Here is a 25,923-nt window from a genome sequence, read left to right as displayed (position 1 = left end):
ACTGTCCAGAGATTAGAGGCTAATGAGAGAAGTCACATGACAATAAGACAAAGGAGTCATCTTTAAAGATAAAGTTTTTATAAAGGTTGCCAAAATTGGCTCTCACTTGTTCTCTGAGTCTATAAGTAAGTGTGGTATGATTTTGTCCCTTCTTCCTATATGTGGTTTACCCAGCTTCAGCCTTCTGGGAGGTGGATTCTTACTTACTCCATACTGTCCTCAATTCCCCATAGACAAGCATTCGTGACTTGCTGCAGCTGTGACTATTTATGCATTAGGTGATAGTTGGAGGAGCTGGGGGTGATGTTGGATCTATAACAAAGAATGCCACCACAAATTCACAAACATCACAGACATGTTCAGTGAGGCCCTTCTGGTTCTTCACCTGCCCTTGATTTTCCATCTCCCTCACTGGTGGTTAAGGGGAGAAAAGATAATTTTGGTTGAACTCCCTGGGGATGGGAGGGGAGCAAAAATTTAATTGAAAATTTAATTGATTGGTGGAAAGTGCAGTAGTCCCAACTTATCTGTCCAAAATATGTTTCAAGACCCCCAGTAGATGCATGAAACTGTGCATAGTACTGAACCCTATGTGTCCTGGGTCTTTTCCTACATGTCCTGCAGTGCAGTGACAGGTACCAGAGTTAATCCATTCTTTCTTTATTCCCCAGTGCCTCCTTTGCATCACTATGTTTGTCCATTAGGGCCATTTCTAAGTAAAATAAAGGTTACTTGAACATAAAACTGTGATACTTGGATAGTCTAATACCTATTGGACTAAGTGATAACCAGTGGGTAATGTACACAGCATGGATACACTGGACAAAGAGATGATTCTTATGGAAGGATGATTCTTCTGGATGGAGCAGGATGACTGAAGCTTTCAACACACTGCTCAGAGCATCACACAAGTTAAAACTTACGCATTGTTTATTTCTAGAATTTCCCATTTAATATCTTTGGATCACAATTCAGGAAACTGAAACCATGGAAAAGAAAACCAGGGCTAATGGGGAATTACTGTAGCATTTGAAGGCTTGAAAGCTACTGACCCAGCATAGGCCTGTGTATTAACATGTAAATTCTACTCTAATGTATTAATAATTAGTTCTCACGGGCCGCCTATATCCCATCTTATGAGAGGCATAGCGAGAGATGTAAAACATGTCAGATACATTCCTTCCAACATGAGGAGCCAACAACTTATATGCATGGACCTGCAGAGTGAGGTTAGAGAATCAAGTGCTGAACTGTATGGGTCAGAGGGCGAGGCTGTTAGAAAAGCTTCTACTACAGACTTGAGAGTCCATTGTGAAAAAACAAACCCAAGAGGGAACTTGACTTCCTTTTGTATTTTAGAACTGTAATTCCCACTGTGTCTTACACATCTGACTGCTTTTCCTGCAGAACCAAGCTGAGAAAGCATTTTACATGATCAGGATTTCACTGAAAGTTCAGGAGGTGCCTTTTCTTATAATTCTAGTGACTGGGTATTTTTGTGGATGCTAAAACACTTGAACAAAGCAACAATTCAGTCATAGATATCTGGTTTTTGCTTACTTTGCATGACTGAATTCTAAATTGTTCTTCCAAATATTGGCAGGCTAGACCGAGCCACGGCAAATGATAGTGATTCTACTCGTGTGTGAATGACTATTATAAGAAAATAATCATAGACATATTGCCTCCTATCAATGTTTAGAGTGTGACACTGAAATTAGTTTATTTTAATTAGCACCAGTACATTTCTTTAATCAATGCAAAGTTAATACCATTACTTATTTCATAGCTGTAAATAAGTTTCATTTGTGTTAACATTTGCATCTTTCACACGTTAGACTTTTATTTGAAAAAAATTTCCTTTTGTTTCATATTTAGAAAATCCAACTTGTTGGTTCTATCAAAAACTGAACAGAAGTAACATCTGTGAGGATGATGACTGTTGCTTAGGTTGGATGGACTCATTTCACCTAGGTAAAATTTTGTAGCATTTAAAAGTCATGATTTATTTTTAATACAAATTTTAGATAACTATTTTCAATTAGATCAGGCTCAACACACATCTGTTATAGGTTGAATTGTATTCCTGCCTCTAAATCCATAATTGGAAGGCCCAGCCCCCAGGATCTGAGTATGTGACTGTACATGTTAGGGTAAAGGGTGATAACATTAAAATGCGGCCATTAGGGTAGATCCTAGTGTTCATAGGAAGAGGAAATTTGGACCAACAGGGAGACACAAAAGATGCACACATGCACAGAGGAGAGACTACTGAGAACAGAGAGAAGGTGATCATTTACAAGTCAGTGAGAGAGGGCTCAATAGAAAACAAACCTGGCAATATTTTGATCTAGGACTTCCAGTTTCCAGAAGTGGTAGAAAAGAAGTTTTTATTGTTCATATCAAGTCTGTGACCTTTTGTCATGGCAGCCATTAATTCATTTTGCCACAGAGAAGTTTACTACCCACAGACTATCCATGTGATTCCCACCAAATACCCTATTCACCTGCCTTTAGTTGGGGCCATGCACTAGTTCACTCTGGGCACTGTGCACAAGAGGGGCCATGAATTATCTCCAGACTAACACATGCAAAATCTGCCTGTGGCCCTCCAGTGATCTTATCCTCCATCACAGTGACCGAGGAGGCCACTGTTCCAGAGCAACTACACAATGAGTGGGGGTGGTTTCCATCAGCTTGGGTCCCTGACAGAATGAGTGGCACAAAACCTGCCACCAGGCAGTGCTGGCCATGCTTGTAGGTGAGGAATAGCACAATACTCTGTTAAGCCTGGAAGTGGGGGTATAATTTCTTTGTTTAACTTAACTTTATCATGATTAGTAGAATCTCCATCTTCTTAGTTCTTCTGAGAGTGTGAACTTAGCTTACATGGGACTCCACTGACTGGCCGATGATCTTTCCATTGTACTTCTGTAACACGCCAGAGATCTGGCTCAACTTTCCATTCACAGAGCTGTCAGTTATTTCTCTGTACAAATAATGATGGTGATGGTGGTGGTGATGACCATAGTGATGGAGCAGAGTTCTAGGCATTGGCATAGTGCCCCATATATAGACAGTCCCCACTTAGGATTTTTCAACTTTACAATAGTGTGAAGAGAAACACATTCAGGAGAAGCCATACTTTGAATTTCGATCTTTTCCCAGGCTGGTGATATTTGGCACAGTTCTCTTTTGTGCTGCTGGGCTGCTGCACCAAGTCACAGCTTCCAGTCAATCTTGCAATCAGAGGGTGAACAACCAACACTCTACAGTGTACCACGTTGCTAAGGTGGGATGCTCAGTAGTTTAGGTGTATTAAATGCACTTTTGAATTACAGTATTTTTAATGTACATTGGGTTTATTGGGCTATACTCCATCATAACAAGCATAATCTGTATATGAAATAATTTAATCTCAGAATCTTTGAGAGTTTGTTTAGAGATTCTAGCAGGGGAGCGCAGCTACTCGTATACCCTTGATGGAGCAAACAGTCCTCTATGGGGCAGTGTACAGCTTCAGGAGGGAGGCACATGGAGCAGTGGGAGAGAAAGGCAGACACCAGCCTAGTCAGCCAGATCAGCTGAATCAACCCTGGTGATCAATGGGGTGACAGAAGTCACAGCCAGAATACCCTCACATCCTAATCTCAGAATCCTTGAGGTTGATGTTATCATCCTTCTTTCCAGGTAAAGACATTGAGGCACAGAGAGTTTAAGTAACTTGCTCAAGTTCACACAGCTGGTACACAGCAGAGCTGATATTTGAAGCTTAGCAGTGTGGATTTCATTGTTTTCCAATAAATTCATACATTAAAGACCCTCCAAATTCTAATCCCAGTGTGCCTTCTCAGCCGCCTTTTCCATTCACAACAATCCTTTACTCCTGAGCTCTTCTAACACTTCAGTCTAGTTAGAGTCTAGATGGTGTCTGCTCTCCAGACAAAGCCTGCATTTGCCAACCTGTCTCAAGCTCATCCTTCAGAATTGCTCTACTTTCTGTGGCTTCTGTTCCTTGGCTTTATCTATTCACACCCTGTGCACCCTGTGATGCCCCTTTCAATTGCCATATCTCTGGGAAGCCGTCCTTGAGGTCTTCTTCATTCGGTACTCCCATGCGCCCTCTATCCTTCACTATGGGTGCTCAAGTGTCACTTATTTGTGGATGTCTCTGTCTCTCTCTCTTGCCTGAAGTACAAGCTCCCTGAGCACTGGGACCACATTTCTTTGTAGATTTCCTCTGCAGCTAGTAAACATAGTGCATTGCACCCAATCTTTGTGCTATGAATGTTAGTACAATTAATTGAAAGGAAAATCTCCTTAATGCCTTACTTCTTAGATTAGAGTGTTGCCCTTTCTGATTTTGGCTACCATGGCTATTCCCAGTCATACTGTGTGAAAATGATTTTGTTAACATCAGAATGGTGTTTTTCTGCCTTGTTCTATCTGCATTCACTTATCTGAGTTTGATGCTATCATTCTCATCTGTGTCATGTTAGCAAATTTCTCCTTTAGTCTTTATATGAGAACTGAATTTCAATTATCTCTTGGCTTTGATTTATTAAGAGCAGTCTTTTATCCTGGTGGTATTTTCAAGCATGTGGTAATACATGTTCCAGGGAGTTGAAAGAAAAGAGGAAGATAATGTTCCTGCTTCTTTTTGGCCTTACAAGTCTCACCTTTGAGCATATTGTGAAGCTTCTGGGGCGGGGGGGGGGGCAGATAAGCAGAGAGTAAAAGGAAGGTGAATTCAGTCATTTCTTCTACAGTATTTCTGGTTCAAATGCAGGATGACACTTGAAACTTGAACAAGATTGGTCTTCCTGAGGATTTGTGGGGTAATTTATCTTAAGAATTGTATTACTCATGTTCTTATCTATATAAAAATTCATTTTCTATATTCATTATCTATATAAGCATTTTCTGTGGTATTCTAATCATCTAGTCATCTTCCAAGATCCTTGCCTTCTGATATCATGGTGTTTTGTTTTATTTTGTTTTGCTGTACCAGGGATTGAATTCAGGACCTTGTGTTTGCCAGGCAGGCGCTGCGCCACTCAGCTACATCCCCGGCCTTTGATATCATGTTTTTGAGTTGTCCCCACCCACACTAAATAGGGATCCAATGCTGTGTAAATAATAGTGTCTTGGATACTTTTCTTATTGCTGGGACAAAATACCTGACACCCACAAGTTAAAGGAGGAGAAGTTTATTTTGGCTCACAGTTTGTAGAGGTTTCAGTCCAGCGTTGGCTGGCTCCAAGACAGAGCAGTGTGGCAGAGGAGAAACAGTTCATGGGCAGGAAGCAGCAAGCACACAAGGGAGGAGGGAGATATATCCTGTATATGTATACACCCACAATGACCTACCTCTTACCACTAGGTGTCACCACCCAACATCATACTCAGTTTAAACCCATTAATGGACTAATTCAGTATCACACACCCATGATCTATGAGCAAATGAGGCTTTGGAGGATATTTTAGATATAACCCATAATAAATAGATATTGCAGAAGCGGTAGCGTGTGACTTATTCCAAGATGTTGGCTCTCTTGCCCTCGGGGAAGGCAGCCTCTGGGTTGTGGGGCCTGGAGATCCTTGTGGGTTCCTTGTGGAAGCGAATTGGTCCACATGGCAGCAAACAACTAGAACCAGTCCTGTAAGTGGACCATCCTGGAAATAGATCCTCCACCCCAAGTCAAGCCCTCAGATGATTGTCACCTCAGCTGATCAGTCCTGGTCCTGACTGTATTCACACAGACTTGGAGCTGAATTACCCCAGCCAATCTGCTCCCAAATTCCTAACCTAAAGAAACTGTGGAGATGATCAATGTTTAATTTGTTTTAAACCTTTAAATTTTAGGGCAATTTGCTGTGTTGCAATAAGAAACAAATATATACATATACATATATATATATATATATATATATATATGGCACTTAAAATTTGCTTTTATTGGTTCTTTGTAAATTTTATGTTTCAGTTTTACCAATATTTTTGGCAACATAGAGAATAGGACTCTCTGGAGAAGTAAAAATCAGTGATATAAAGTAAAGGTTGCCATGGTTTGGGCCCATGGCCAACAAAGAGTTGCCTTGATTTCCTGTTTCAGTTGTAAATGTTCCTCTTACTTGCTTCATCTCAAGCCTCCTTCCACTCCCTCCTTTCAGCCACCCTCCAGGACAAGAGCACCTCTCACGTAGGAGCGCTAGAACCACCACCAGGACACAGAAGCACCCACCCATCTCCAGTGTTTTACATTTGTCATTGTGAACCAGAGGGTCCACAAAGCTTTTTACATCTACCACCATGCCTGACTCCTCTGGTGGGAGTTGTGACCTTTTTTTTTTAATTCATATGTTCTTTTATTGATACATTTTAGGTATACAATATGTTTACATTTATCATTGGGTGCTTGTACCTGTACATGATGTATCTTGGTTCTTATTTTTTCCCCATTACCTGTGTGCCCTTCACCCCCTCCACTCTTCCCTATTTACATAGACTTCATTTCCATTTTTTCTTTTCTCATAGTTTTTTCCTTTCCCTTCTTTCCTTTCCCCTTCCCCTCCCAGCTCTCCTACCCCTTTGGACCTTTTCCTATTTCAAATTATCAATTATTCATTTTAATCATTTTAACCCTTATTTACACTTTCAGTTTCTTACACTAGAGAAACTATTCAGTATTTACACATGTGTGTCCTATTTATTTCACTTAAGAGTATGGCCACGATATGCATCCATTTAGCTATAAATGACTCTAGTTTCTCATTCTTTATGGCTGAATAGTACTCCATTTTATTTTAAAAAACCCCATGTCTTCTTTATCCAGTTTCCAGCTGCTAGGCACTTGGGTTGTTTTCAAGCTTTAGCTATTACAAACTGTGCTGCTATAAACATGGGTGCATATATCACTGTGGTATGATTCTTTTAATTCTTTTGGGAAGATCCCCAGCAGGGGAATAGCTGGGTCAAATGGGACTTCTTGTCCTAGTTCTTTGAGGTGTTTCCATACTGATTTCCATAGTGGTTGCACCAGCCTGCACTCCCACCAACAATGGAGAAGGGTTCCTTTCTCCCCACATCCCTGCCAACATTTGTTATTGGTTGATTTCTTGGAACATTGTAGTTATACAACAAAATTACATTTCTCATTGGGAACTGTACCTTTACATAATGCATCTTGGTTTTTATTTTTTCCCCATTCCTAGCCCTCCCTTCACACCCTCCACCCTTCCCTATTTACAAAGACTTTATTTCCATTTTTTCCATTTCTCAGCATTTGTCCTTTCCCTTCTTTCCTTTCCCCTTCCCCTCCCACTACCCCTACCCCTTTGGACCTTTTGTTCCTATTTTGCATTATCAATTATTCATTCTAATCATTGGCACATTTTAGGTATACAATATAATGACATTCATCATTGGAAATTTGCACCTTTACATAGTCTCTCTTGGTTCTTATTTTTCACCCTTGCCCAGCCCTCCCTTCAGCCCCTCCAGTCCTCCCTATTTACAAAGATTTTGTTCCTATTTTTCCATTTTCTCATATTAATCCCATTCCCTTCTATCCTTTCTCCTATCCTTCCCACTTCCTTCCCTTTTGCCCCTTTTCTTCCTATTTCACATTACCTATTATACATTTTAGTCCTTATTTACACTTTCAGTTTCTCACATCAGAGAAACTATTCGGTATTTACACGTGTGTCCTATTTACTTCACTTAAGAGTATTACCTCAATGTGCATCCACTTAGCTCTAAATGTCTCTAATTTCTCATTTTTTATGGCTGAGTAGTACTCCATTTTATAAAAAAACCAAAGTTTTTGATGCAGTCTCCAGTTGATGGGCATTTGGGCTGTTTCCAAGTTTTAGCTACTACAAACTGTGCTGCTATGAACATGGGTGCACATATAGCACTGTGGTATGATTCTTTTAATTCTTTGGGGAAGATCCCTAGCAGTGGAATAGCGGGGTCAAATGGGACTTCCAGTCCTAGTTCTTTGAGGTATCTCCATACTGATTTCCACAGTGCTTGCACCAGGCTACACTCCCACCAGCAGTGGAGCAGTGTTTCTCTTTCCCCACAGCCCTGCCAGCATTTGTTATTGGTTGATTTCATGATAGCAGCCATTCTTTCTGGAGTGAAGTGGAATCTCAGCATTGTTTTCATTTGCATCTCGCGAATGACCAGTGATGTTGAACATTTTTTCATGAATTTTTTTGCTATTTCTACTTCTTTGAGAAATGTCTGTTCATTTCAGATGCCCATTTTTGGATTGGGTCTTTAAATTTGGGAGGTCTGATCTTTTTAAGTTCTTTACAGATTCGAGATAGTAGACCTTTTTCTGAGGAAGAGCAGGTGAAGATTTTTTCCCACATTGTGGGTTGTCTCTTGTGAAGAGATTTTTTTATGTCATCTGCACTCTCTTCTGTTTCTTCATTGAGCCCAATCAGTCTTATGTTATTCTTCTTTGCCTCATCTAGCAGCTGCTGGATTGATTTCTCATGTTCCCTTATAATTTTGAAGCAATTTTTCTTTTCCTGGTCACTAATTGCAATCTTATCTTCTATATCTGAAATTCTGCCCTCACATTGGCTCATTCTGCTGTGTAGACTTTCAATGGAGTTTTTCATCTCCTGGAAATCTATTTGCATCTGTTTTATGGATTCCATTTGTTTCTTATGTCAGGATTCCATCATGTTCCTGAGCTCCTCTCTAGATTTATTAATCATGTCTTGCACTAGGGGCACAATTTCTCCTGTTATCTGAGAAATTATTTCTGATTTCATTTTTTCCAGATCCCCTTTTGTTGCCAGTTCAGTGGGTCCAGGTGGTTGAGTGTCAGAGTGTTCCATCTCATTTCCCTTTAGGGTTGCTCTAGGTAATCTGGAAGTCTGGGTTTGAGACTTATTTATGTGTCTTCTCATTTCGACTGGGGTGGGGGGTGCTGTTGGTGCCTGCGCGGATCACCTCCTCTGAGCTGGGAAAGGTGGGACAGGGACCGGGAGCAGCAGTAGGGATGGTGGCCCAGAAGCCTCTTCCTCTGGGCCGGGAGCAGCGGTACAGAAGGCAGCCCAAAAGCCCTTTCCTCTGGGGAGTTGTGACTTTGAAGAACTTTGTGAAATATTTTCTTCATCAGTCCCAGGAGGAGAGACAGCACATTTGAGAAACTCTTGCAAAATCACAGAAAAGGCCAAATCTCTCAGGACCTTGGGGTGTCAGAACCTGGTGTCTGAGAGAAGGGGCTGCTGTAGTGATGTCTGTCTGCAAGACACTGCATGACAGAGTACAAATTGCATTGTTCCTGCAATAGTACAAACCAGCTCTAGAGAGAATCACCTGAATGTGCAGGTGAATCACCAGAGGTACCAGGTGAGTGACCAGGCCTCAGCTGTTGCCATAGCAGAAGTGCACCTGACGACAGCCACAGCTATCATTAAGTCACAGAGTACTTCCTTCTGGCCTTGAATAAGGTGACTGCACCCAGTCTGTCTATTCCCAAAGGTGCCTCTGTCTCACTTGTCTGAGACACTGACTTCTCTGCTCTCCTCTCTTCTTCTTCCACTCCTTGTACTTTACATATGGGCACAATTACACGTAAATGCTAAAGTTCTCTTCACACTTCCAAAGAATGCATTTAGAGCTACCTTAATTAATTTGTGGAAATTCTGCATTTCTTTGTAGGCAAAGAATTTCTTGCAAAAATTTTAAGGATCATTTTTTTTATTAAATAAATGTTTAAAAAAACAAAACAAAATATACGAATGTACACATCTTTCCTGTAAAATCTTTACAATCACAAGTCATCTCTAAGGAAAATACTTGCCATGAATCTATATAACTTCTAGAGAAAATGAAAGTTAAAATTTGCATGCTTAAAGCATCCAGTTTTCAAAACAAGCTGAGTTATTTGGGCAAGAAAATAGACTTCATCTACTTTGATTAAATCAGCAATATACCATAGTTGCCAAATATTTACTGTCCATACTTCCTAGATAGATTTTTAAAAGGATATTTTCAGTAATTCCCGTCACAGCATACATACGACACCTGTCACTATACACACCAAGTCATTAAAGGTTTTAATCTACTGATGCTCACTTTGTTTGAAGAGGCTGAACTTGGCAAAGAGAACCCTCATGATGGCCTCAGGTGTTTTGAAGAAACCCTGGTAACTTATCTGAGCCTCAGGGTCTAAGGGACAACATGAGGATCCCAGCTTCTCAGGGCTCAGGTCTTCTGAGGATCACAGTCAAACACTGGGCCTGCCCAGGCATGGATTTCTCTGCCCCCAGGGTCTAGGGTAGAAAGCCCGCTATTCTGGGCCTGGGAGGGTAGGGACTGCTGTTTATCTTCTGTCTCTACCGTGTCCTTCCTGGCCTCCAGGGCTGGCCACTCAGACCTGCTCCAAGTAACAGTGCGGTTCTGGGAAGGAATGACTTTCAACAGCTTGTTTCTATTCATGGTGTCAAGCAGGTGCTTTACAAAGTTGTCCCCTCACACCCACCCCACCCACAACTCAACAAGAGCTATTGTGTTATTGAAACTGTAGAGAGTACTTCCTGGGAACGTGGAATTCACCAAATAGAAACCCACAATAAGAGGTATGAACCAGCTCTACAAGTGTTTGCTCCTCTCAGGGGTTTTCAGGAGGCCAATCTTGCAAGCTCTGTTGGGCAGCCAACCGATGAGGCTGCGGAGGCAGGAAACGGCTTGGTGCTGCTCGCTCTGAAGCTGATTCTAAACCCCAGTGATGTTCAAATGAGAAGGGGGGAGGGAGAAAGGAAAGGGGACAAGAAAAAAAAAAAGAAAGAAGGAAAAAAATGGAAACAAAGCTTTTGTAAATAAGGAGGGGAAGAGTGGTCAAAGTGGGTAAGAATGGGGAAAAAAAAGAAGCAAGATACATTATGTACCGGTAGAAATTCTCTATGATGAATGTTATCATTACGTATATCTAAAATGTACCAATACATGTTTTGCTTTAAAAAAAACCCCAATGACGAGCCACTTTCTGCTCCATTTTCAATGTCCTAAGAGACTACTGTTTTCCAGGAGGGCCCTAAAGGCCATTATTGTAACCAGTTCTCTGATGAGGCCTGACTCAAAAGGGCAGAGAAAATGTGGGTAGAAAATGTGAGGGGGTGAGCTTGTCTTTATTGGTTTCTGCTGTGGTTTGGATATAATTCGTCCCCTAAAGGTTCATACGCTCAAAGCTTGGTCCCCAGCGCGGTGGTGTTGAGAGATAGCAGAACCTTAAGAGATGGGGCCCAGGGAAAGATAATTAGGCCTTAGGGGCACTACAACTGCATTTGGAAGTGATGGTCTTGAGAGGTGAGCTACTGGAGAATGAGTTATTATAAAAAGACCAGTCTTGACCCCTGGATCCTCTTGCTTCTTGTCTCACCACATGACTGCTCTCTTTGTTGCAAGGCTTGCACCATGATCCCATTAGCCATGTTGTGTTATAGGCAGAAGGCCTTCACAGAGAGCCAAATTGATAGGGCTGCCCAGCCTTAGACTTTCAGCTTCCAAAACTGTGTGCTAAATAAACCACTTTTTTGTTACTCAGCCTCAGATTATTTTGTTACAGCAACAGAGAGCAGACCAAAACAGTCTTTCTCCACCAAGCCTTCTCTCCTGTTAAATCCTTTCCTGGTTCTCTCATCCTTTCATCTTAACATCTTTGTTCTTTTTTTTTTAACATCTTTGTTCTACTGGCCACCATTTCTCACCATGGCACCCACCTGCCCAGAGCACCCGGCTCATCAAAGGCCAGCTTCCTGTTAAGGAACTCCTTGACTTTGCCTTCTCACCTCCTCCAGGCATGATATCTGATCAAATCTTCCCCCACTAATGTGTAATCAGAAAGACCACAGCCTCCCAGTGTCTTCTTTGCTTCTGAGAGACACATATATATCCTAAGACTGGCTCCATGAACTTATATTACATTCATACATTTCTGGACCCTAAGAGTGACTCTAGGGGTGAGGGGAAGCAGCCTTTATGGTGAAGGGGTTCAGGGTACGGTGCTCTGGTATATTAACTACTTCGCATAAAAGAGACGAAAAGCAGCAGATACAAATAAAGCACTCTGATTCCCCCATCCCAAAAGCAAGAGATAAAATTCACATGAAAAAGGTATTTATCATGCATCAAGAAGAAGAGACATTCTCTTCACCAGAGACAGGAAGTTGAGGGTGACAGAAATTCATACCAAGTCTCCCCATATATGCTAATTACTTTCCTATAGTTGCTACTCTGCATTTAACCTAATATATAAACACTTAGTCACTTCTTTAGTTCTTCATTTTTCTCTTGGAGGTTTCCATGTATATGCAAATAATTGTACTCTTTCTCCTGTTAATCTGTTTCATGTCAATCCCTGCTGGAAATCCACGGAGGGCAGAAAAAAATGTTTTCTCTTATAGGAGCATGTCTTCATGGACAGGGAGGTGAGAATGATACTTGAAAACACTGTAGAAACTGCAGAAGGAATTGTATTAGTCTGCTTCCTGTTATTTGTAACAAAATAGCTGTTATAAATAGAAGAGACGCGTTTTGGTTTACAATTTGGTCAAGGAACAAGGGGCCTACGTGCTAAGTAGTTCAGTTTATGCTGGCCTTGAACTCAAAATGTAGTCCAGGCTGGCCTTGAATTCCCAGCAATCCTCCTCACTCTGCCTTTGCTGGGATTACAGATGTGTGCCACCATGCTTAACTGGTGGTAGGTAGCCTTTCTGCTGGCACAATCTTAAGGCAACATAGGGCATCACATGGCAAGAGACAGGGAACATCTGTGTGTGTGCGTGTGTGTGTGTGTGTGTGTCCCCTGATCTCTACCTCTCTTCTTATAAAGCCACCGAGTTTCAATTATGGGGCCTATGTCCTGATTACCTTACCTAATCCTAATCTTCTGAAGGCCTCATTTCTAAATACCATAGTCAGATTCCGTTTCTACCCTCTTAATACCACACATGGAGTTTAAATTTCAACACATGAACCTTTGGGGACACATTCAAACCATATCGATACCGTTGCAGGAACCTTCAGAAACAACAAAGTGGACATCAACAGCTCATAACTAAATCAGGCCCACAGACATCTTTTGTTTTGCTGGCAGTTATCTTTTTATTTAGTGCCAATACTTTAAAATTAGGAGATATCACCTGAAATCTGAATTGTCCTGGAAACCTGAAGACCTGGAACACAGGACCTGAATGGTTCTTGGTGGAAGTGAAGAATACATCTGTATTTAATATGCAAATGAGCCTACATCACTCCCTACGTGGGGGTCTAAAAGCCCCAGGTGGGGCAAGGCACTGTTGCAGGTGGAGATGAGAGGCCACCAGGCCAAAGGCCACATGGTGTTTGGAGGAAGCCAGAGCCATGATTTTTTACTCACGAGCCATATGCCTGGAATCAAAAGATAACAAAAGCTCACACCTGTATAAAATAAACATGGTTTTGCAACGAAGCCATGTCAACACTTTTCACCCACTCTGAGGCTATGCTGCTCAGGAAGTTCCTCAGAGGTCAAGGACAAATAAGTGCTGGGAAAGTGAAGAGGTGGGAGGGGATATCAGAACCAGCCCTGTAGGCATTGCAGTCTGGGCCATAATTGGAGACCCAGGTTTGGAAGGGTCTCACTCTTGGTTTAGTGTTCTGCTGATGCTGTCTGTAAATTACCAATCATTTTCGAACAAATGTTATTTTGCTCTGTGTACCTTCCCTAAAGGATAGAACAAAGCAGGACTTCCTGCCTCTCCAAGGAAGTAGTTTTGAGATTGGATGCTTTAAGAAACTTAAGGTATTGGTGAATACCCTTGTAGATCTGGGATCCTGAGCAGAACAGAGAATAATCTCATGTAATGGTTTGCTAATCAATGGAATTAGAGAATCTTCTCAGTGGCTGCTAGAGTGCCAGGACAATGTGGGAACAAGTTAACACATTCATTGTCCAGTGTTCAGAAAGTTACTGCTGTCTCACACAGAGTGAAGTTAATGTCTTCTACTTTAAGAATTTTTTGCAGACTATTGGGTGGGTAGAGCACAGCCAGCTTGGAACATATGTAGAATAGTGCTGAGGTGAAGCTTCAGCTCCTTATGGCCTTCTGGCTCCTGCTGGATACCTCTGGAGAGATGTCTGTTCAGGGTTACCACTTCCCTTCCAAATGAATACAGTATAAATATCTGGTATTACAGAAGGAACTCAACTATGTAAATGCTTGGATGACTAATTTTTAAAATATAGTATTTCTCCAAATGTATTATATTGTATTAAATTTTCCTGTTCATTTGTGGTCTTTGTAGATATTTAAAAGTGAATTTAAAAGTACTATTTAATTAATAAATAAAGTATGTATGTTTATGATCTACAGTATGATGTTTTGTTATATGTACACATTGTGGAAGGGCTAAATCAAGTTAATATGTGAATTATCTTTTGTGGTGAAAGCATTTAAAATCTACACTTGGTGATTTTTAAGAATACAACATATTATTAACTTTAGTTACGTAGATCTCTTGAACTTATTCCTTCTATCTTACTGAGATTTTGAGTTCTTTGACCAACATTTTCTTCATTATCTCTCCCCAACCCTAGGTCTTGGTAACTACTATTCCGTTCTGTTTCTCCAAGTTTGATTGTTTTAGATTCCACACATATGTGAGATCAGCCAGTGTTTGTCTTTCTGTACCTGGTGTATTTCACTTAATATAATATACTGTAGTTTAATTTATGTTGTCACAAATGATGGGGTTTCCTTCCTTTCAAAGGCGGAATACTATCACATTTGGGTGTATACATCTCTCTTCCTGTAGTCATACATCCTTTGGTGGACATTTAGATTAATTCCTTATCTTGGGGATTGTGAATAGTGCACGTAGCTCTTTGACATACTGATTTCATTTTCATTGGATATACCCAAAAGTGATATTGCTAGTTCGTAAGTAGCTCCATTTTTACTTTATTTATGGACTGATTGACTGTGAAACTAGGGATTGAACCAAAGACCTTTACACTGAGCGACGGCTCCAGTCTTTTTTTTCTTCATTTTGAGACAGGGTCTTACTAAATTGCTAAGTTGCCCAGGCTGGGTTGAACTTATGATTCTCCTGCCTCGATCTCACTCCCAGAGTACAGACAGTGGTGTGCTCCATTGCACCTGGGTCATTTTTAATTCTTTTGAGGAACTTCATACTGTTTTCCATAGTAGCTGTATGAATTTACATTTTCATCAACAGAGTGCAATGGTTCCTTTTTCTTACACATCCTTGCTCTAACTTAACATGTGTCTTTTTGATAACTATTCTAACAAGTATGAGGAGATATCTTTTTGTGGTTTTAATTTGCATTTCCTAATGTTTATTGATGTTGAGCAGTTTTTTATATGCCTGTAGGCTCTTTGCATGTCTTCTTTTCAGAAATACCTATTTAGGTGCTTTGCCCATTGTTTAATGGACTTCTCGCTATTAAACTGAGTTCCTGATATATTTTGAATAGTAAACTCTGATTAGATGGTTTACAAATATTTTCTCCCTTTCCTTAGAGTATCTCTTCATTTTGTTTGTAGTTTCCTTTGCTGTATAGAAGTTTTGAATTTGATGTAACTTAATTTGTCTATTTTTACTTTTGTTGCCTATGCTTTTGGGGTCTTAGCCAAAAAAATCTTTGCTGAGACTAATGTCAAAAAGATTTTTCCCTATGTTTTATTCTAGTAATCTTGATGTTTCTGGTCTTACATTTAACTCTTTAATCCATTTTGAGTTTATTTTTGTATGTAACATGAGGTAAATGTTCAGTTTTATTCTTTTGCATGTGAATATCCAGTTTTCCCAATATAATTTCTTTTTTGAAGTTAACTTTATTGATACATTTTAGGTATACAATGCAGTTATATTCATCATTGGGATCTTGTACCTTTACATGATGTATCTTGGTTCTTATTTTTTCCCTATTCACCTGCCCTCCCCAATATAATTCTTGAAGAGACTGTCCTTTTCCCATTGTGTATTTTTTTTGTCCAAAATCATTCAATAATAAGTAGATGGATTTTTTTCTTGTTTCATTACTCTGTATGTCTGTTTTTATGCCAGGAGCCATGATGTTTTGATTACTATACTTTTGCAGTAGATTTTGAAGTCATGTAGTATGATGCCTCCAGCTTTGCTTTTTTTTTACTCAATACTGATTTGGCTATTCAGGTTCTTCCGTAGTTCTATAAGGCTTTTATAATATTTTTTTCTATTTCTGTTAAAAATGTCATTGAAATTTTGATAGGGATTGCATTGGATCTATAGATCATCTTCAGAAGTGTAGACATTTTAAGAATTTTAATTGTTTTAATCCATAAACACCCCTGTTTCATAGCTTTCCATTTATTTGTATCTGCTTGAATTTCTTTAATCAATATTTTATAGTTTACCTCCTTTGTTAAATTGATTCCCAATTTTTATTCCATTTTGATTGGTATGGCCATAGTTTTCAAATAGTTTGTTGATGTTGTATAAAAATGTCACTGATTTGTTTTTTTGCGGGGGGGGTGGTACCGGGGATTGAACTAGGGACCTTGAGCTTGCGAGGCAGGTGGCAGCACCACTGAGCTAAATCCCCAGCCCTGTTAATGACTTTTTATGTGTTTATTCTGTGTCCTATAATTTCACTGAACTCATGTATTATTTATAACAGATTTTGATGTGGCCTTTTAATATACAAAATCATGTCATCTACAAACAGGGACAATTTAACTTCTTTTCTAATTCAGACTTTGTTCTTGCCTAATTACTCTGGCTCAGATATCTATTACTGTGTTGAGTAGAAGTGGTGAGAGTGGGCAGCTTGACTTTTGAAACTTGCTGAGGAGAAGCTTTTAATGACTCACCATTGAGAATTATGTTAGCTGTAGTTTTGTCATATGTGGCCTTTACTGTGATGAGAGTCATTCCCTCTGTACCTAATTTGTTGAGGGTTCTTATAAAGAAAGGATGTTTAATTTTGACAAATGCTTTTTAAAGTGTCTATTGAGGTGATTATATGATTTTTGTCCTTCATTCTGTTACTGTGTGATATGGTTTGGACTGTGAATATCCTCCAAAGGCCTATGTTAAAGTCTTGGTTCCCCAGCTTGGTGCTATTGGGAAGTGGTGGAAACTTTAAGAAGTGAAAGCTACTGTGAGATATTTGAGTCATTGACAGTGGCCCTAAAAGGGGACTGAGGGACCCCAGTCTCTTCCTCTTTCTCTTTTGTACTTCCTGGCCATGAGGTGAGCACTTTTGTCCTACATGAGCTCCCATTATGTTGTGCTGTCTCACAACAAGCCCTAAAGAAAGGATGCCAACCATACACCCACCGAAGCCTCTAAAGTAGCAAGTCAGAATAAAATTTTTCTCTTTATAAGTTGATTATCACATACCTTTTACAGTAACAGAAAACTAATATGTGGCATATCAAATTTATAGGTTTCCAAATGTTGAACCATTCTTGTGTCCCTGGGATAAATCTCACTGGAGCATAGGAGAATTATCTTTTAAAGATGCTATTGAATTTGGTTTGTTAATGTTGTCTTGATAATAGGAATTTGCTTTTGTATTAATCAGGGCTATCAACCTAGAATTTTCTTTTCATGTGTGTCCTTTAAAGAAAAGCATAGCCATTTTTTGTGTTGTTATAGGTTACCAGTAAGTTGTATGGGTTAAACTGTGTCCTTCAAAAAATATGTTGAGGTCCTAACCCCTAACACCTGAGAACATGACTTTATTTAGATAGTCAGTGCAGATGTAATTACTATGATGAGGTCATACTAAAGTAGACCCTTAATCTGATATGGCAGGTGTCTTTGAGAAGGGGAAAGGACATGCACACACAGGTGGGGAGATGACATGATGACAGAGGCAGAGATTGATTGTTGCAGCTACAGCCAAGGACCGCCAAGGATTGATGACCACCACCAGAAGCAAAGCAGGGGTAAGGAAGGATCCTTCCCTACAGATTTTGGAGGAAATGTTGCTTTTCTGATTTCTTGATTTGGATTTCTAGACTCCAGAACTGGAAGAGAATATATTTCTGTCATTTTAAGCTACCCAGATTGTGACACTTTGTTATAACAGCCCTAGGAAACTAATATACAGGTATTTTTCAATTTTTTGATGAATCTAGTTCTTTCTAGATGTCTACATATAGGAAAGTTTTATGAGTACTTAATGTATGCTTTAGTGATATTAGTATAGTGACACTAAACTAAAGAGTGATTCTAGACTATTCTATAGGTATTCCACTTAAAACTAGCTGTTACTAATGAATGTATAACCATTACAACATGCAGGAACCCTGGCCACATGTTATCATGGGGAGTGTAATTTTTTTCTCTTGTTGTCCCTTAAATTACTCTGTGGGCCTAGCCCTGCTCCTTGTTCTAGGAGAATGTACTGGAGGTTTTTTTAAAATTATTTTTAGAGCTTTCCTGGTCATTTTAAGTTCAGCAGGCTCAACATATTAATTAATATGCTCAAATCACTGTACTATTAAAGCTTGAAACATCTCCAAATTCTCTTCTGCAGCTCTGACCAGCAGCAGGCTAGAAACTATCATGTCTGAGCCATGGTACTGGTGGGGTTAGCAGGGGCTGTGCCATGCGCATCACCACTCTCTCTCCACCCAGAACTTCTAGGACTCTGGTCTGTTTTGACTGTGGTTTGAATGCTCCCCAAGGGTCCATTGATTGCTGGTTTACTTCTCAATGTGGCATTGCTGGGAGATGGTGGAAGCTTTTGAGAAGTGGGGCCTAGTGGGAGGTCCTTAGGTCTTTGGAGTGTGCTCTTGGAGGGAACCACGGGACCCCAATCTCTCTCTCTCTGATTTCCTGTTTGGTGATGTAAGGTCTTCCACACATGTGTGCTTCTGTCATGATGTGCCTCTGTCTGCCAGCCCTATTAGAAACCAAACCAATGGGGCCATCCCATCTTGGAGTTTGAATCTCACAAACTGTAAGATAAATAAAGAGTTTCTCTTTACGAAATTAACTCTCTCGGGTATTTACAGTGATAAAAAGGTGTCCTACATGGGCTCCTCCCATTCAGCTACCTTAGATACAGAGTTCTCCAAGGAGTTCAGGGGAGGGAACATAGATTGAAGAAGCAGAAATACTGACTTTTTATGAGTAAGAGGGGACTCTCATCCTCATTCAAATTAACAGCTAGAGTAATCATCTTTCTCATTGTGGTACAAAGTACCTGACACTCAGAAAATACAGGACAGGTTTATTGTGGCTCACAGTTTCAGAGGATTCAGTCTGAGATAGGCTGGCTCCAAGGCTGAAACATCATGGCGGAAGGGCATGGCAGAGGAAAGCTGCTCAGTTTGTGGTGGTTGAGAAGCAAAGCAGTAGAACAGCACCAGAGAGGAAGGGGCCAGGGACCAGACATAGCACCCAAGGTCACTCTTCCATGGCCCACACAGACATACACAGAAGTGCACTTTACCAGTCACCCAGGTAGCTCTCAAGGCAATAAATTTGGCAACCTAGACAGACAGGTCTGTGCATGCCCTACCGAGGTCCTGAGTCGCGCAGAAGATGCCGAATCAGCCCACTGCAGACAGGCAGGTCTGTGCACGCCCTACCAAGGTCCCGAGTCACGTGGAAGACAGCGAATCAGCCCGCTGCAGACAGGCAGCCACCCGGTTGCACACTACAAAGACACAGAGGACACCAGATCATGAGACCAAGGTACTGAGTCCCGCTGCTCCTGGCCCAGAGGTAGGGGTTTCTGAGCCGTTGTCCCACTGCTCCTAGTCCAGAGGAAGGAGCTTCCCTGTCACCATCCCTCCTGCTGCTCCCAGCCCACAGGAAAGGGCTTTTGGGTCACCATCCCTACCGCTGCTCCCGGCCCCTGTCACACCACTCCCAACTCAGAGGAGGTAATCCGTGCAGGCACTAACAGTCCAATACCCCAGGTGAAATGAGAAAACACATAAATAAGTCTCAAAGACACACTTCCAGATCACCTACAGCAACCCCAAAGGGAAATGAGATGGAACACTCTGATACTCAATCACCTGGACCCACTGAACTGGCAACAAAAGGGGATCTGGAAAAAATGAAATCAGAAATAATTTCTCAGATAACAGGAGAAAATGGGCCCCTAGTGCAAGACATGATTAATAAATCTAGAGAGGAGCTCAGGAACATGATGGAATTCCGACATAAGAAACAAATGGAATCCATAAAACAGATGCAAATAGATTTCCAGGACATGAAAAACTCCACTGAAAGTCTACACAGCAGAATGAGCCAATGTGAGGACAGAATTTCAGATAGAGAAGATAAGATTGCAATTAGTGACCAGGAAAAGAAAAATTGCTTCAAAATTGTAAGGGAACATGAGAAATCAATCCAGCAGCTGATAGACGATGCAAAGAAGAATAACATAAGACTGACTGGACTCAATGAAGAAACAGGAGAGAGTGCAGATAACATAAAAAATCTCTTCACAGAAATAATGGCAGAAAACTTCCCAAGCAGGAGAAAAGAGCTTGACATACAGATAAGTGAGGCATATAGGACTCCAAATAGCCTTGATCAAAAAAATTCTACACATAGGCATATAATTGTTAAGATTCCAGAAACACAACAGAAGAACAAAGTTCTCCAAGCAGTCAGAGAAAAGAAACAAATCACATACAAAGGAAAGCTCATCAGAATCACAGCAGACTTCTCAACACAAACCATCCAGGCAAGAAGAGCTTGGAGTGACATATTCCAAGCCCTAAAAGAAAACAGCCTCCAACCCTGCAAAACTATCTTTCAAAATTGATGGAGAAGTAAGATACTTTCATGACAAAGAGCACCTTAGGAACTTTGTGAATACCAAACCAGCACTCCAAAGAATTTTACACAATATCCTAGAAACAGACATTGAGGATCACAACCCCAGGAAGCAAAGCAGAATGAACCCATCTGGCATGAAAAGACATTAAATGTAAAGGGGGAGAACCCAACGAAAAGAAAACGTCATGGCAATGACAAGTCAATATGTTTCAGTTATAACCATCTATGTTAATGGTTTCAATTCACCAATCAAAAGAAATAGACTGGCAGAATGGATCAAGAAGCAAAATCCAACAATATGCTGCATACAAGAAACACATTTAATTCAAAAGGAAACTCACAGACTGAAAGTTAAAGGGTGGCAAACAATACTTCATGCAACAGGAACCCGAAAAAAAGCAAGAGTAGCTATGCTCTTTGCAGATCAAGTAGATTTCAAACCAACACTGATTAAGAGAGATGAAGAAGGACACTATATCCTTGTAAAGGGAAGAATCCAAGAGGAAGAGATGACAATCATAAATATCTGTGCACCAAACACTAGTGCACCTAACTATATAAAACAAATACTAACAGACATGAAAAGTCATATAGGCACTAATACAATTGTAGTGGGGGACCTCAACACCCCACTGTCACAAATAGATAGATCAACTAGACTAAAAATAAGTAATGAAATACTAGAACTCAATCCAACTCTTGAACAAATGAACTGAACAGATGTTTACAGAGTCTTCCACCCCACAAAATAAGAATACACATTCTTCTCAGCTGCACATGGGTCATTCTCCAAAATAGACCACAGACTCACACATAGAACATGTTTAAGTAAGTCCAAAGGAATTGAAGTTATCCCCTGTATATTATCAGACCATAGTGTGATGAAATTGGAGATCCAGAGCAAAAGAAACAAAAAATTTCATAAACATGTGGAAAGTGAACAACACACTTCTGAATAACCAATGAGTCACAGAGGAAATTAAAGAAGAAATCAGACAGTTCCTTCAAGTAAATGACAATGACAATACAACATCTCAGAATCTATGGGGCACAATGAAAGCAGTCTTATGAGGGAAATTCATAGCAGTGAATACACATATTAGGAAAACAGAACAAGCCCAATTAAACAACCTGATGCTGAACCTCAAGCTTCTAGAAAAAGAAGAGCCGGACAACCCCAAAGCTCATACAAGGGAGGAAATTATAAAGGTCAGAGGAGAAATCAATGCAATGGAGACTAAGAGAACAATAAAAAAAAAATCAATGAAGCCAAGAGTTGGTTCTTTCAAAGAACAACAAAATTGACAAACCTTTAGCCAACCTTGTCAGAAAAAGGAAAGAAAAGGCCTAAATCCATGCAATTAGGAATGAAAAGGGTGAAATGACCACAGACCCAGCAGAAATCCAGAGGATCATCAATACCTACTTCCAGAACCTATACGCCAATAAGATGGACAACACAGAAGAAATGGACAGATTCCTAGATACATATGAATTACCAAAGTTGAACGAAGAAGACCTAAAAATTCTGAACAACCCAATATCAACCAACGAAATTGAAAATGTAATTAAAAACTTATCAACTAAGAAAAGCTCGGGCCCTGATGGCTTCACTGCTGAATTCTACAAGACATTTAGAGAGGAACTGCTGCCACTACTGTTTAAACTCTTCAATGAAATGGAAAGGGAAGCAATACTCCCAAATTCCTTCCTGGAAGCAAGCATCACCTTGATCCCCAAAGCTGAGAAAGACCCAACTGAAAAAGAGAACTATAGGCCAATCTCACTAATGAACATAGATGCAAAAATCCTTAACAAGATCCTGGCAAACAGAATGCAGAAGATCATCAAGAAGATCATACACCCTGATCAAGTGGGATTCATCCCAGGGATGCAGGGGTGGTTCAATATACGAAAATCAATTAATGTAATACGCTATATCAATAGAGCCAAGGACAAAAACCATATGATTCTCCCTATAGATGCAGAAAAAGCATTTGACAAAATCCAACATGCATTTATGATAAAAACCCTCCAAAAATTGGAATAGATGGTCTCTACCTCAAACTGATAGAAGCCATCTATGAAAAACCAATAGCCAATATCATACTAAATGGTCAAAAACTGAAATCTTTCACACTAAAATCAGGAACAAGACAAGGATGTCCACTATCACCACTCTTGTTCAATATAGTTCTGGAAACATTAGCCACAACAATTAGACAAGAGAAAGAAATAAAAGGAATAAAGATAGGAAAGGAAGAAGTCAAATTGTCATTATTTGCAGATGACATGATACTCTATATAGAAGACCCCAAGAACTCCACCAAAAGTCTTCTAGACTTAATAACCAAATTCAGTCAAGTAGCTGGTTACAAGGTCAACACACAAAAATCAATTGCTTTCCTCTACACCAATGACAGACTCACTGAGAGACAAACAGGGCAAACAATTCCTTTCACAATAGCATCAAAAAACCTGAAATACCTAGGAACCAACCTAATGAAAGAAATCAAAGACCTCTTCTCTGAAAACTATAGCAGTCTGAAAAGAGAGATTGAAGATGATATCAGAAAATGGACAGACATCCCCTGCTCCTGGGTAGGAAGGATTAATATAGTGAAAATTGCCATACTTCCAAAACTGCTGTATAGATTCAATGCAATTCCAATTGAGATCCCAGCAGCATACTTCATGGACCTTGAGAAAACAATCCAAAAATTCATTTGGAACAAGAAGAGACCCAGAATAGCAAAAGCAATTCTAGGTAACAGAGACATGGCAGGGGGTATCACAATCCTCAACCTGCAACTCTACTACAAAGCTACTGTGATAAAGACAGCATGGTACTGGCAAAAAAACAGACCTGAGGACTAGTGGAACAGATTAGAAGATGCAGAAACAATGCCAGACACACTCAGCCATCTTATCTTTGATAAAGGAGCCAAACACCTGCACTGGAGGAACAATAGCCTCCTTAATAAATGGTGCTGGAAAAATTGGGCTTCAACTTGCCAAAGATTAAAACTAGACCTGTATCTCTCACCATGCACTAAACTAAAATCGAAATGGATTAAAGATCTAAATATTAAAATAGAAACTCTGAACCAGTTGGAACAGAGGTTAGGTAGAACCCTTGAAGACATCGGTGTAGGAAAAGATTTTAAGAACAAGGCCTCAGTTGCCCGTGAACTAGCACAAACAACCAACAAATGGGATCTCTTCTTATTAAAAGGCTTCTGCACAGCAAGAGAAACCACCAGCAGTGTGAAGAGACAACCCACAATGTGGGCAAAAATCTTTGCTTGCTCTTCCTCAGACAAAGGTCTACTATCTCGAATCTATAAAGAACTTAAAAAGTTCAGACCTCCCATATTTAAAGACCCAATCCAAAATGGGCATCTGAAATGAACAGACATTTCTCAGACAAAGAAGTAGAAATAGCAAATAAATTCATGAAAAAATGTTCAACATCACATGTCATTCGAGAGATGCAAATGAAAACAACACTGAGATTCCACTTCACTCCAGAAAGAATGGCTGCTATCATGAAATCAACCAATAACAAATGCTGGTGGGGCTGTGCGGAAAGAGGAACCCTGTTCCACTGCTGTGGGAGTGTAGACTGGAGCAAGCACTGTGTAAATCAGTCTGGAGATACCTCAAAGAACTAGGAGTGGAAGTCCCATTTGACCCCGCTATTCCACTGCTGGGGATCTTCCCCAAAGAATTAAAAGAATCATACCACAGAGATATATGTGGACCCATGTTCATAGCAGCACAGTTTGTAATAGCTAAAACTAGGAAACAGTCCAAATGCCCATCAACTGGAGACTTGATAAAGAAAATGTGGTTTTTTAATAAAATGGAGTACTACTCAGCCATAAAAAGTGAGAAATTAGAGACATTTAGAGCTAAGTGGATGCACATTGAGGTGATACTATTAAGTGAAATAAATAGGACACACATGAATTAATTCCAAATAGTTTCTCTGGTGTGAGAAACTGAAAGTGTAAATAAGGACTAAACGTATAATAGGTAATGTGAAATAGGAAGAAAAGGGGCAAAGGGGAAGGAAGTGGAAGGGCTAGGGGAAAGGATACAAGGGAATGGGTTTAATATGAGAAAATGGAAAAATAGGACCAAAATCTTTGTAAATAGGGAGGAATGGAGGGGTTGAAGGGAGGACTGGGCAAGGGTGAAAAATAAGAACCAGGAGAGACTATGTAAAGGTGCAAATTTCCAATGATGAATGTTATTATATTGTATACCTAAAATGTACCAATGATTAGAATGAATAATCGAAAATGTAAAATAGGAAGAAAAGGTCCAAAGGGGTAGGGGTAGTGGGAGGGGCAGGGGAAAGGAAAAAAGGGAAAGGAAAAATGCTGAGAAATGGAAAAAATGGAAATAAAGTCTTTGTAAATAGGGAAGGGTGGAGGGCGTGAAGGGAGGGCTAGGAGTGGGAAAAAAATAAGAACCAAGATGCATTATGTAAAGGTACAATTCCCAATGAGAAATGTAATTGTGTTGTATTCCTAAAATGTACCAATAAAAGAATTTAATAAAAAATAAAAAATAAAAAATAAATAAATAAATAAGTAAATTTGACAACCTAAACTGTCGCAAAAACTGTCTATTCTCTTTAGAACTAATGACCTTCTAACATACTTTATAGTTTATTCATTCTCTTGTTAGTTTTTGTCTCCTTCCACTTATTTATAAGCTCCACAAAAGCAAGGTCTCATTTTATTCATGGATGTGCCCCAAGTTCCTAGAAGGCATTTAATGTGTGCTCAGTGAACATTTGATGAAAGGATGCATACTTTAACAAAAGATATGTAGCGTCTTTCTGGGCTTGACATGTTTGGATTGCTGACTTTTTCCCCTGTGCCCTTTTATGGGTTGGTAAAGTCCCCCTTGCCCAGGCCAATACCAACTTCCCATTTTTAGGTCTCTCACTTGCAGCTCTTTGATGTGGGTGAAAATCTTTACTGTATCTTGTCAGTTATGACCCTTGTCACCTGGCGGGACTTCTTTAGCTGCTTTATTCTGACCCCTCCGCAAAGCCCTTTCATGAAGATCCAGGACTCCCT

At 40.1% G+C, this 25,923-nt stretch overlaps 1 long non-coding RNA gene across 4 annotated transcripts in view; it reads right to left on the bottom strand.

Moving 5' to 3' along the window:
• The window catches only part of LOC147823331 (uncharacterized), a 105,944-nt gene that overhangs the window by 60,586 nt on the left and 19,435 nt on the right, over window positions 1-25,923 (bottom strand). For all 4 annotated transcript variants that reach the window (XR_015444043.1, XR_015444042.1, XR_015444044.1 and 1 more), the window contains exon 2: window positions 19,551-19,688. This is a non-coding gene — a long non-coding RNA (uncharacterized LOC147823331). The remainder of the gene's footprint in view (window positions 1-19,550; window positions 19,689-25,923) is intronic.

This window comes from Heterocephalus glaber, unplaced genomic scaffold (genome assembly GCF_053883595.1).
Source record: "Heterocephalus glaber isolate CG9 unplaced genomic scaffold, H.glaber_assembly_v1.0 deba00001593, whole genome shotgun sequence".
Classification (NCBI taxonomy): domain Eukaryota; kingdom Metazoa; phylum Chordata; class Mammalia; order Rodentia; family Bathyergidae; genus Heterocephalus; species Heterocephalus glaber.
Note: the sequence above shows the minus strand (reverse complement) of the source record. Positions and strands in the feature narration are given on the sequence as shown.